Source organism: Myotis daubentonii, chromosome 2 (assembly GCF_963259705.1).
Source record: "Myotis daubentonii chromosome 2, mMyoDau2.1, whole genome shotgun sequence".
Lineage (NCBI taxonomy): Eukaryota > Metazoa > Chordata > Mammalia > Chiroptera > Vespertilionidae > Myotis > Myotis daubentonii.
In genome coordinates, this window is record NC_081841.1 from 58834471 (window position 1) to 58846705 (window position 12235).

Sequence of the window (12235 nt, forward strand, 5' to 3'; positions counted from 1 at the left end):
TGTCTTGACAATATGAATGAAGGCAGGGTCCCAGGAAAGATGGTCTGTAATTGAGGGGAAAAGAAACATGAAATTCTATTTAATATCACCAAATTTATCAGTTATGACCCCAAAACAGTCTTAATGAGTCTTAGAATTCTCTGATAGTTTGTCTAGACCAGTGATGGCGAACCTATGACACGCGTGTCAGAAGTGACACGCAAACTCATTTTTTGGTTGATTTTTCTTTATTAAATGGCATTTAAATATATAAAATAAATATCAAAAATATAAGTCTTTGTTTTACTATGGTTGCAAATATCAAAAAATTTCTATATGTGACACGGCACCAGAGTTAAGTTAGGGTTTTTCAAAATGCTGACACGCCGAGCTCAAAAGGTTCGCCATCACTGCTCTAGACACACACACACACACACACACACACACACACACACACACACTACAGTAGTAGCAAGTGTTGATTCTCAGTTCTTGTGGCTAATGTCTCATAAACAAGGATTTTGTGTAAGATAGTCAAATTCACTTTGGCTGGAAGTCTTTTCACACTTGAATTAAAATGAGATAAATTGATGGTTTTCTCTACTTCTTTAGAGGTTTACACTGGGTAACCAGGTAGTTGAAAATTGACCCTCCATTGGTAATCAGACCTAAATCAGACCCATATAGCTTCTCATTTATAATTTTGTCCTTGTGAGTGGCGAGTCCCATCCATTTTCAAAACAGCCTCCTGCCATCCATTTTATGGTGAGTATAACCCAGCCCCAGGGCTCTTTTCGGTTTTCCTGTTTCTTTTTTTTTTTTTCTCCCTCTGGCAAGTGTGAGACTTTCTTATCTTGAGTGCTGGCAAGGGCAATGACTCACCGATAAAAAGTAATAGAGGTGCTAAGCTGTCAGTTTTAACATCCAAGGACAAGAATGAAAGCTAAACACTCAGTACTTGCTTTATCATTACAATGAATGACACAGTTTGTGTAAGTGTGAACTGTGAAAAGGGAAAGAGATAAGGCCAAGCAGGAAGAAAAGCACAAAAATCCCCAGATAATGATGCCAAAAGCAAATGTTGCTGTACTCTGTAACCTAACCATATCTTTCCCCATTCATTAAGGCATTTTAGAAGAAATGGATAACCCCCTTTTTCACACACACACACACACACACACACACACACACACACACACACACAAAATGCAATGCTTCACTCAGAGAGCAGGAGAATAGAACCTTACTTTACAAAGACCCTGCTAGGAACATGTCTGAACCCTTTAGAAAATATTTAGTAAGAGGAAAATAGCCACCCCTCTGTTTTTTTCCAAGTTGGCCAACTATATGATATTACTTGAATTGGAAGCAACGTTGTCTGAACATTCACTTAATTACAAATTAAATATATGCCGCCTTATATTTTACTCATTTCTCAAGTGATCCTCTAGGAAGTATATGTTCTCTGAGGAAAACTCACATTGTGGACAAAACTGGATAACCCTGGAAATCACGTCAGTGTAACCCGGGATTACTGGGAGCTGGGAGCTCTGAAGCGGGGTGAAAATCGCTGGCTGAGGGTCAGCTCAGGGCGGGTCTGTGACTTCCACACATTCTCTTCAGTGGTGCGTGTCTTCCGCTAACAGATCCTTTCAGTGGTCGCCAGTTTTTTAACTCTTTAAGGACCTTAGGACACTTTTTTCTCTTCTTCCAGTCCCTGTTCCATTTTTTCTCTCTCTAGCCAGCCACAATATTAAGGCACCTCTAGGGATCTTCACCACATAAGAACAGCCCCATCCTGTGAGGAAGCCAAGTGCTTGAGGAGTTGTTACAGAGGAGGCAAGGTGGCCCAGAGTCTGACACGAGGCCACAAGCGCTGTGACTCGGGTTTCCCGAACAACTCGATACTTCGTTTTCCTTATCTGTGAAATGGGGTGAAGAGTGCTATGTTGCCGCACAGTAGTATTGTATGACTATAAAGCCCCACATAGATATTAGTTCTCGTGACTTAACGCTCAACTTGCTGTTCTCTCTTCATTATTCAGGGAATTAGAGTGAGTGAAATGCAGAAACGTTCTGCTGCGGGGATTACTGACCAATGGAATGTTGGAATTTAGTAATCCCTCTGCTACTAGTCCTGAGGAAAACAATTAATTTTAAAATGAAAAGAAAAACCCACAACCTTTTATAACTTTAATACAAGACCCTTAATTTATGTGTTATGACAGCATACTGTACGTATCCTGAGATTTTTAATAGCAATTGTATTATGCCATCTCCAACAATTACTGCATAACTCATTTTGTTATAATTTATGCCATGAGGTCAAGAAAGAATCATCAGGTCTATTTATTAAAAAGACTCAAATATCCCTCCTGGGAACTTTCCTGTAGAATATGTGTCTCCTACTACTTGATGAACAGTTGGCTTATGCACCATTCTAAGAGTTAATTTGCATGTCCAAACCATGAAAATGCTCAGAGATGAGTTTATGATTGCTTTTATTTATAGTTTTATTCTCTTGTAACTTTGATATTTATCCAGGCCTGACTATCAAATTATTTTAAGTGACTTTGTCAAGAATATTCTCAAAATCAGGTTCCCTGCATTAAAAACCTCTGCTTCTATTCCTGAACATAAGTGTCACTATCATCCATGTTCTTCTGCATAAGTATTTTCCATAGAAAGCGAAGAAGAATTTCAGTTCTGTGGGGTCAGGTTCAATGTGCCATTGTGCTTCTGTCACGGTGAAGGCGGTACAAATGTTTTCCTGCTAAATGTTAAGATTTTAGCCCCAAGCTTTACACGTGTCCTATTATGTTTATACCTTCGCACTGAAAGATTGCCATGGAAATGCTGACATCGAGCTCCAAGGGGCTTTCAAGGGCACCGTGCTCATCTGCTTGCCCGGGGCACAACCATGTCTGCAGCAGGCAGCCTCCTGCACTCCCACCGCGGTTATTTCCGACGTGAACAACTTCTTCAGTCAGAGCATTTGTCTTTGCAGCCCAGGTAAATTCCTCCTGCTCTCTTGAGGCCCTTTGAGCTTTTCTGCTTTTTTTTCTGGACAAAATAGAAGCTATTACCGAAACATTCCTTAGCTTTTCCCTTTGCAAATTAAATGACTGCAACTCTTTTTAACACTTTCTCACAGGGAGTACAGTTCCTCTATTTTACACCCTCAGGAGGATCAGGAATAACTCTTTTCTGTTTACTCGCCTTGTATAGATGAGTATGGTCAAGTGGAAGTAAGAGACTCCTGCAACTCCACAAATGATGATATTCAGCATTTGTCAAGCTCTTACTATTTTCTAAATGTGTCGTATTTGTGTATTAATGTGTATTAATCTATTTCTTACAACCACACTTACAACCCATGTTACCAGATAAGGAAACTGCGGTAGGGAGATGCTAAGGAATTTGCCTATGGTGGAGTTGGGATTCAAACCCAGTCCATCAGGCTCCAACATGTACCCTCTTAACCACTATGCTACACTGCTTTCCACTAGTCAGAAGAAGCAAGGGTTTCCACAGCCTTCCTTAAGGAAAGGGGTTTCCAGTCAGTAGATTGGGATCAGTAAGGAAAGCATGGAACTTGCCTGCTAATTCATGATGGGGGTTGACTATAAGCCCTTCCCTTCCCTTCCCTTCCCTTCCCTTCCCTTCCCTTCCCTTCCCTTCCCTTCCCTTCCCTTCCCTTCCCTTCCTTTCCCTTTCCTTTCCTTTCCTCCTTCTTCCCTCCTCTCTTCATTGATCTAAATTTAAGAAAAAAGATGAATCAGTCACTTTAGGGGTAGATATCCATGCCTAGGTATCAGACTGGTGCCTGAAATATAACATTGAGATTAGCTGTATGCATTCAGGCATGACTGTCTCCCTGAAGTTCTGCAATGTCAATACGTCCCCACTGCAGGAGCGCTGCATAAGGCATCAGAGGCACTTTAGGGTCAGTGTTCTATAAAACTGCACGTAGCTTGCAGGAGAATCTAAGTGGTTGGCAATCAGAAGAATTAAAAGATGCAAAAGGGGAAGACAGAGTTTGCATTTTTTACAATTTTGTCTAGGACTGCACCCAATTAGGGAGACCATGATGAGATACATGTGATCCAAGAAGCCCAGAGAATGAAATATTAATACTGGAGATTACATTTCAGCTGTTGAGATACTTTACATGTGGTAGGAGAATTTTCTTTTAGCTTTGGTTTGTTAGCTAATGCTAATTTTTATGCTTTTGGAACTTCTGTACAGTTAAACAAGAAAACATGTAAAATGTTCCAAATTGGCTACTTTTAAATTCTAGTTTCCCAGTCAGCTTTTTAAAAGGCTACCCTTCAAGTCCATTGCTGCAGGAACATCCCAAAGACTACCCCTGTTTGGAGACTCTGCCCGAGTCCCCTCAGTGATGCTTGAGTTAGTGTCTTTCTCACATTGAAAGACCCAACTCAAGTTAAAAGATAGTGACATTCATTATCTTAATCTATATTTATTAAACCATTCATTGTCATGAGAAAAAATTTCCATTATGAGTTATACAATAGACATCATAACAACTGAATGGGATTCTGATAAAAATATATAAATGTATACTTTCTAATATTATAGGAGAAAGTACCAGAGACACAAGCTCCCCTGTATTAAAAGTTGTAGATTTGTTTTTTAATTTTTATCACCTAATACTAAGAGCTCTTATCTATGATTTTTAGTCTAAACACAAGATAATTCATATAAAACTTTGGATTTTTTCAGATATTTTTTAAACATGTTATTGAAATAGAGCTTATTTGAACAGCTTGTCCTAGAATGGTAAATGATTTAATGTAGTGGTGAAAATTTTAAAGCTAAGACATTCTTAAAAAAACGAGAATTTGGAAAAAATATTTTACTTAATGAAAGTATGCCATAGGAAGTTAATGGAAACATGAATAATTATCTATAACAATAAAAGTATAATATGCTAATTAGATCAGATGTCCTTCGGGATGAAGCTGGGACTGCAAGGGAAGCCCGGGTCCCCGGGGCTTGCCAGCGGCTGGAGGGAAGCCAGTGCCAGTGTCTGGGGGAAGGCCTACTCTTGCACGAATTTCGTGCATTGGGCCTCTAGTATTAAATATTGATGATTCTGTCTCCAAAGGATTCTATATCATTAGAAGCTGAGTATTTTCCTGAGATTTGTGATTATTCAATGAAATTGATATGTTTGTAAGGGAACAATAAAATGTACTATTTTTCCCCTTATAATTTTGATGTTTAGTTATAGTGTTAATGAGAGTACATGCTAAATGGCTCAAGGTGAGGATAGAATTCTCCACCTTGTTTGTGATTATCCTTGACTTTTATAAGCCAAGATGAGAATGTTGGAAACAAAATTACACATAATTTGCACATACTGATTGCAGTCACAAAAGTTCTTTATAAAAGTTTTTCCCCAGGCAAAAAATTTAAAAAAAAAATTAAATTAGCTTTCATGAAATAGCTCAAAAGTAGTATGCTTGCCTCCATTAAAAATAACTAAAATATCCTAAGACAATCCATATTTGGTAACTATAGTTACCTTAAGATACGATTTAGCCCTAACCGGTTTGTCTCAGTGGATGGAGCGTCGGCCTGCGGTCTGAAAGGTCCCAGATTCGATTCTGGTCAAGGGCATGTACCTGGGTTGCGGGCACATCCCCAGTGTGCAAGAGGCAGCTGATTGATGTTTCTCTCTCATCGATGTTTCTAACTCTCTATCCCTCTTCCTTCCTCTCTGTAAAAAATCAATAAAATATATTTTTTAAAAAATAAAAAAAAATTTAAAAAAAGATACGATTTATATGGGGCTAGGTCTGAAATTAAGAGTGATCCACTTTTAAAAACTGATTTTTAAAAGTTGTTATATTTATTTATTTATTTTAAAACTTTTATTGAATTTGAAGAGGGAACCCTGCATGTATCTCCACTGCCAGTGACGAAGACTTCGCAGCAGATACTTGCTCTGCTCGCTTCTATCTGTAAGCTCCCCCTCTCTGTGTGTAACCTGCATGTAACTCTGTTGGCTTATTGGGGAGATCCCCCTAATAAATCTGGCATTGTGGAAAAATACAAATGTGTGCAAGTGGCTCCTTTTGGGAATGCTGCCTTGCTCAAGACACCATCCATGAAACTAACCAGAAACAGCACAACAAAAAGTTTCAGAACTAAATGCTGGTCTGGAATACCACCCAGGTTTTAGATTGACCTCTGGGTAGCACACACATGAATAGACAAAAACAGTACTGAAAAGGCTTTAAAACTAAATGGAAGAAACCAAGATGGTGGCATAGGTAAACATCGGAGATTGCTGCCTCACACAACCACTTCAAAAATACAACTAAAAGACAGAACGGACATCATCCAGAACCACAGGAAGGCTGGCTGAATGGAAATTCTACAACTAGAGGGAAAGAGAAAAGCATACCGAGACTCAGAGGAGGTGCAGTGCGTAAGTAAAATACAAAGGTGCAGAGGTGCATGCGGAGAGGGCTGGTGGCTGAGGACACAGTTGTCTTTTTCAATCGGGAGGGAGTCTCAAGCTCTGAGCTCCAATTCCGGGTGAGTCTCTGGGGACCCAGACTCATACGGGAGAAACAGGACTGTCTGGCATCAGTCGGAACTCTAGGGTAGCTTTCTCTCAGAGGCACTCGCAGCGATTGCCTGGGCATCTGAGGGGAGGACTGAGAGCAGCCATAATGCTTGCTCTGCCCACCCTGTTGATCCCTGGGACCCCACCCCGCCCAAGCCACAGGGAGGCTTTTGCATATGAAAGGCCCGACCCTTTTGTAATCTGAAAATTGCTTAACAAACTGCATCTGGCCCAAGGCCCCAGGGCAACTTGCTTTGCTTTACACCTGGTTTCTGCTGGGTAGTCTTCTTCCATCACCATTTATCCTCCTTTTCACTTTTCTACCTTCCCCTGCCCCCTTTCCCTGTGATAATCACCACACTGTTGTCTAAGTCTATGAGTGGTTGTTTTTTTGCTTAATCCCCTCATCCCTCCAACCCCACCTCCCTTATAAGAGTTTTCAGTCTGTTTTCTGTATCTATGAGTCTGCTTTTATTTAATTTGTTTATTTTGTTCATTAGATTCACACATAAGTAAAATCATATGGTACTTCTCTTTCTCAGACTGGCTTATTTCACTTAGCATAGTACTCTATAGGTCTATCCATGCTGTCACAAAAGGTAACATGTCCTTCTTCTTCTTCCTTTTTTTTTAATTAAATCTTTATTTTTCAGATTATTACAGTTGTTCCTCTTTTTTCTCCCCATAGCTCCCCTCCACCTGGTTCCCACCCCACCCCATGCCCTTATTGCCCCCATTGTCCTAATCTGTAGGTGTTTGATTTTTGTACAGTCTTTTCCTGCACCCCCCACAACCCCTTCTCCCCAAGAATTGTCAGTCCACTATGCCCCGATACTATTATATTCACCAGTTTATTCTGTTCATCCGATTTTTTATTCACTTGATTTTTAGATTCATTAGTTGATAGATATGTATTTATTGTCACTTTGTTCATAATTTAATTTTTACTTTTTTCTTCTTCTTCCTCTTCTTAAAGAATACCCTTCAGCATTTCATATAATACTGGTTTGGCAGTGATAAACTCCTTTAGCCTTTTCTTATCTGTGAAGCTCTTTATCTGACCTTCAATTCTAAATGATAGCTTTGCTGGGTAGAGTAATCTTGGCTGTAGGTTCTTGCTATTTATCACTTTGAATAATGTCTTGCCACTCCCTTCTGGCCTGCATAGTTTCTGTTGAGAAATCAGCTGATAGTCATATGGGTACTCCCTTGTAGGTAACTAACTGTTTTTCTCTTGCTACTTTTAAGATTCTCTCTTTGTCTTTTGTCCTTGGCATTCTAATTATGATGTGTCTTGGTGTGGTCCTCTTTGGATACCTTTTGTTTGGGGTTCTCTGTGCTTCCTGGACTTGTAAGTCTATTTCTTTCACCAGGTAGGTGAAGTTTTCTGTCATTATTTCTTCAAATAGGTTTTCAATATCTTGCTCTCTCTCTTCTTCTGGCACTCCCATAATTTGGACATTGGCACGCTTGAAGTTGTCCCAGAGGCTCCTTACACTACCTTCACATTTTTGGATTCTTTTACTTTTTGCTTTTCTGGTTGGGTATTTTTTGCTTCTTAGTATTTCAAATCTTGGACTTGATTCTTGGGATCCTCTAGTATGGGGGTATGTTCTCTCTTCCTGTGGCCAGTGCTGAAAGAGAGAATGCGGGGTTCATGAAATCTTGAGTAGAATGAAATGAGGATTAAAGAAAAATGAAACACGCACACACACACACACACACACACACACACACACACACACACACAAGACTGAGACAGAAATAGAGGGAAACCTGGGCCTCGGTGTGGCATCTGCCCTCTGATAGATGAACAGAGCCCAGAGCCAGGGCAACAACTTTTATTTATAGCCAAATATCAGGAAGCTTTACTAAGGGTCAACTAAAGGGGATTGTGTGCATTCTTGTAGCTTCTTCGTAAATTGTCACCAGGTGGGCCCGAATCACATTCATTCCCGGTGCTTGACTAGATTTACACAATAAAAACCCAGTCCCTGGCACCTGGGCTTTGAAAAGTTGGACTGAGGCATTCTCACCTCTTGGTTGGATATGCCCCCAAGATAAGACTGTGCCTACATCATGGGTTCAGTCAACATGAACTTAAAAGAAAGCCCATGGCACCTTCCCTGGCAGGGGGCCCTCCACACTCTAGTTTGCTGTTGGATCTCTGTATAATCTTTATTTCAGTCAGTGTATGCTTAATTTCTAATTGGTCCTTTTTAATATCCTTGAGGGTCTCACTAAATTTCTCAAAGGTTGCTAGAAGATTCTTGAGTAACATTATAACTGTGGTTTTGAACTCTATATCCAGTAGTTTGCTTTCCTCCATTTCTTTCATTTGTGACATGTTTCTTTGTCTCCGCATTTTGGCTGCTTCCCTGTGTTGATAGAGTGGCTTTCTGTGCTAGGTTGTCCTATAGGGCCCAGTGGCTCAGCCTCCCTAGTTACCTGAAGTGGACACTCTTGCTGCATCCCTTTGTGGGCTGTGTGCACAGTATTGTTGTGGTTAGGCCTTGATTGCTGTTGGTCAATTGACTGGGAGCAATTGGCTGTGAGGACCAGTTGTGTCTACAATGGGAGAACTTCTGTGCTAGAGACACGCTTATGGGGCAGGACTTGCTTCAGTGGGGCTTTGGTGCTCACTGAGTCTGCCCCCTGAGTGTGTCTCTTATGGATGTGAAGAGTTGTAATCTGGTATGGTCTCACTCTGAACACTGGGTACACTGGCTCTTGGATCTCCAGGAGATGCAAAGTCAGTCACTGCCTGAGGCCACCCAGCAGGAGCTACAGAGATCTTCAGATTCCTCCTCTTTGTTTGGGGTTCGGAGGTGCTCAGATGAGTCCCAGCTGTGAAGCAATGCAGGCTGCTGTCCAGTCTTAGGCCTTCTTTTGGAAGCTCTGGGGCTCTCTGATCCAGCTGCAGTTTGTTAGGTTTTAGATTGCAAAAGGCTAAGCCATTCATATGCAAAATTCTCTTTGCACAGCTTGGGTGGGGTTGTAAATTGGGTGGGGCATGGTCTCAGAGAATCACCAGGGTGGAGCAAACAGCAATGGTTACCCATCAGCCTTGCCCTGGAGAGATCCCTGGGTCTCTGTGTCCCGCAGCTTGGTGCAGGAACAATGATCACTGTGAGCACCTCTGAAAGAAAATTGCCCTCGTGTTCTGGACCGATGCCAGACAGTCCAGTTTCTCTCCATATGAGTCTGGGTCCCCAGAGTCTCACCCGGAACTGGAGTTCAGAGCAGTTGGGAGTTTGTATCTCCCTTCTAATTGAAAAAGACCTCAGGGTGCCCAGTTGCCAGCCCATTTTGCGCGTCTCTGTACCTCTGCTCTTCTGCACCTCCGCACCTCCTACCAGTCTCAATGCACTTTTCTCTTTCCTTCTAGTTGTTGAACTTCCACTCAGCCAGCCTTCCCGTGGTTCTGAATGATATCCATTTTGTCTTTTAGCTGTAGTTTTGATGTGGTTGTGTGAGGCAGCAAGTTCAGGTATTTACCTATGCCGCCATCTTGGTTCCTCCTCAACATGTCCTTTTATATGGCGAAATAGTATTCCATTGTGTAAATATACCACTCATCTACTGATGATCACTTGGGCTGCTTTTAACTCATGGCTATTGCAAATAATGCTGCAATGAACATAGGGTTACATTAGTGTTTTGGGTTTCTTTAGATACATTCCCAGAAGTGGAATCATTGGGTCATGAGGAAGTTTCATTTTTTTATTTTAGGAGGAAACTCCACACTGGGGTGACAGGGAGTCCAGATGTTGGGGCTCTCATGTTATGCCAGGCTGAATCTTTAAGGATGGGAGTGCACTACCCAAGAAAGATGGTGTTTGTGGTTTGGGATAGTGTTTCAGCACAGGGGTCCATGCAGCTGTCCTCTCAGCTCTCTCCCTAGAGGCATAAACCCCAGTCTTTCCTCACAGGACCCCTGTGAGCTTTCCCCTCCCTCTGCTGAAACCCAGGGTGAGTGAGCGCAAAGATGATTTTGTGCATTGGCCCTTTAGGAGCGTGCCTGTGTCTCTAGGAGACTCCCATCTCTCCCTGCAGGCAGAATCCCCACTGATTTTCAGAGCCAGACGCTATGTGTGTTCCTCTTCCTGGCTCAGGGGAGCCTAGAGTGGGATTGAGACCTCATGGTCCTCAGAGGGAACCTTTGCAGATGAGATATCCCTCTAGAATTTTAGCCACCCAGCTGGCCAGGAGTGGGGCCAGCCCTTTTTGTATTTTCAGCCTTCCTTGATGTGTCTTCTGTAAATTCTTGGTTATAAGATTTCTATTTAACTAGTCTTTAGTTGGTTATTCAGTTTGATTGTTCTATAATTTAGTTGTAATTCCAGTTTGGTCCTGGGAGGAGGTAAGTGCCACATATACCCACTCTGCTGCCATCTTATATCCACCCAAAACTCTGATTTTTTAAAACAATAAATGGAAGTTTAGGTCATAGAATCTTTAAAATATCTCTCATCTTTCATGATCATTAGTTCTCAAACTTTATACTTATTATGATTCCTCTGTCTACCATTTAGAAAGCACAGGATAAAATGAAACAACTTGATAGAGTTTCTCCCACAGTGATCTGTATTAATGTAGTATCAAACATGAGAGAGACAATACACATGAAGACTACTGATCAGAAATCCTACAGGTGGGTTCTGGGGATCTGCATTTTAAAACACCCTCCAGAGTTTGAGAATCTGCAAGTTGCTACTCTGAAATTGTGGGGACTAATGCTCCTCTTACCTTTTTGCATAGTTTCTTTCCATGGCTGATGAAAGTCTTACCACGAATGCATGAAACTCCTATCTCATCCCATTCTGTTTTGCCAAATATAGACAAACCATTTGGAGTATGGAAGAAGACACTATGATTCTATCTTGAGTAATCATGGGTGCCTGGAACCAGTATGGAAATTTAGAAAATTGAGTAATGCTTTCTCATATATGGACATGGACAAGAAGAATACATTCTGTGTGCAAAGCCAAGAGATAGTTACATGGTATTTAACAATAAAGAATATACTTCCGTACAGACAAATCTGTACAATCAGCTAGTGCTGAATACCAGATATCTGAGCAGGCCTTAGTATTCAGATGTCATTTTATGCTAAAGGCACAAGAAGAGGCACTTAAAAGTTGTGGAAAATCCAGAGATCGGGGATTCTTGAGTACATTTCTAATACAATACTTTTCAGTGGTGTGTGTGTGTGTGTGTGTGTGTCTGTGTCTGTGTGTGTCTGTGTGTTGGCTTCTTCTCCATGATGATGTGAGTTCTTTGGTATTCTCAGATCATTAAGACCATTGTGGGAACCATTAATGATCTGAGAATACCAACCCAGCTAGTGGCACCACCTTTAATCCAATCACTTACTCCAGCTCCTAGGACTTATCCTCCCTCTTCCCTTTCCCTCCCAGTTCACAACTGGCCTCTCATATCACAAAATCCTATCAGCTCTGTTTTCAAAGTATAAGGTGATTCTCACCATTCTCCCTCCTCTTCCATAAGCCTATTCCAGCTTCTTTCACCTGGATTAATAGAAAAGCCTTGTACCCAATCTCTGATGATAGTATTGAATCCCTATAATCAGGTAGTTCTCCACGAAATAGCCCAAATCTTCATTTTAAAACATAGACAAGATTCCTCTATTCT